Source organism: Sinocyclocheilus rhinocerous, unplaced genomic scaffold (assembly GCF_001515625.1).
Source record: "Sinocyclocheilus rhinocerous isolate Xijiao unplaced genomic scaffold, SAMN03320098_v1.1 scaffold25212, whole genome shotgun sequence".
Lineage (NCBI taxonomy): Eukaryota > Metazoa > Chordata > Actinopteri > Cypriniformes > Cyprinidae > Sinocyclocheilus > Sinocyclocheilus rhinocerous.
Window position 1 is genome coordinate 1,214 of NW_015623872.1, and position 1,944 is coordinate 3,157.

At 42.5% G+C, this 1,944-nt stretch overlaps 1 long non-coding RNA gene across 1 annotated transcript; it reads left to right on the top strand.

The window, feature by feature from the left end:
* The first annotated feature begins 843 nt into the window (after window positions 1-843).
* LOC107737241 (uncharacterized) lies at window positions 844-1,939 on the top strand. The gene is made up of 3 exons (XR_001639778.1): window positions 844-996; window positions 1,043-1,226; window positions 1,867-1,939. It is a non-coding gene; the product is annotated as an uncharacterized LOC107737241 (long non-coding RNA).
* Window positions 1,940-1,944: the final 5 nt, after the last annotated feature.

A 1,944-nucleotide genomic window follows, 5' to 3' on the forward strand; every position in this document is an offset into this window, starting at 1 on the left:
ACAAGAAGGTCGAGGCGGTAAAGAAGTTCCCACGTCCCGCCAACAAGACGCAGGTACGGGCCTTTTTGGGGTTGGCGGGCTACTACCGGTGTTTCATACCTAACTTCTCCTCTATAGCCTGCTCCCTGTCAGACCTTACCAGGAAGGGGCAGTACATACATATATACACACACACACACACACACACATATATATATTGTGGCGAGTATCCCGGTTCCAGATCAGCGACGCCCTGGAAACGCCGCTGCCACACAGATCACAGAAGCACAACACCTGTGCGTGATGAGTGGCGCACCTGGAGCTCGTTCCCGCTGGCCATAAAAGCCAGGAGCAGAGACACCAGCGGGGAGGCACACCGGAGCTCCAGGCGACATTAATGCTTGTTTCTCCTTACTCACAGACTCCGACGGCACCCCAGGAGAGGGATCTGCACCACGGCACTTCACCCCACGAGCACCACGTTGAGACGGGCACCGAGCACCATTCCTCCGAGCACGTGTGATCAGTGTGTGGGCAATAAATCACCTTACGGGGCTCTTTCTATCAGTACCGAGTCTGTGTTCTCATTCACCCCGCAACAATATATAGTATAGCATAGATCATTTACCTGTATTTATAGATTTGAGATACACTACTTTTCCCAAGTTTGGGGCCTTTTTTGAAAAAAGTCTCTTGTGCTCACCAAGACTGCATTTATTTAATCAAAAACACAGCAAAAACATTTTCAGTGTATGATGGCAATGCTGAATTTCCATTAATCATTACTCCAGACTTCTGTGTCACATGATCTTTCAGAAATCATTCTAATATGCTTATGTGGTACTCAAGAAAAATTTATTATTATTAGGGATGCAACAACTAATCGATATAATCTATAATGAAATTCGTTGTCAACGAATGCCGTTATCGATTAGTTGGGCTGAGCACGTGACGGGGGAGCGTGACTGCAAAATAACGCACACGATATGGCGGAGAGTACAGATCAACCGGCAGCAGGTGCCACCCACCATAAAACAAGAAGAAGAAGAAGAACCGGCAGCAGGAAAAAGTGTGCGTCCCAAGTCATCCAAGGCTTGGGAGCATTTTATATTAAACGCAACAAAGAAGACTGTAACCTGCAAGCTATGCAAAGCTGAGCTTGTGTGGCATGGAAGTACCACAGTGATGCACGAGCACATGAAAAGAAAACACACTGGTGTTACGGATGAAGGCGAAACATCAGCACGGTAAGCAAAAACCGTAAGTTATATCCTCATCATATGAAAATGGTATAGTTTAATGAAGTGCTATTGTGTAAACTGTTTGTTTGCTAACTTCGGGACAGTCGCACTACATCTGTTCTGATGCGACTCGCGAGCATCAGGTTGCGCAATCACCCCGACAGAATCAGTTAAATTAAAACGGTTGCGAACTGCGTCAAACACTAAATCTAAAAGCAGCGAATAACAGCTGTTAGTCAGTGTTGTGGTTTTCAGCGAATGCTTATGCATTTGTGCACCAATGCATATTTTTTCCCTTTCTTTTTATTCAAGCCTGTTAGCTTGCTGCGTTTCTCCTTTTCGTTCTCTCTTTTTTTTATAGCATTTGTCTACTACAACAGTTAACTTATTTTTTTTCAAACGTGATTTACTGCAGCTTTGCTACGTTAACATGATTGTATTCAATGTTTGTATATTTCATTTATGCATATATCATTTAATTATTATACAAAATTAAATGAATTATGAATTTTAGATGCTTATATCTTCACAACTGAACTGAACAATGTCTGTGATTTTTGTGAACATTTTATCATTAAAAACAATACAAATTGCTTCACCTTGCATACTCAAATGCTGTTTTTATTTTTTTGTTTTATTTTTTCAGAAAAGAACAACTCCGCATGAGTGAATTTGTTCAAAGGAGAAGTGAGCCAGCCTCAACCCAGAGCATGTGGACATGCTG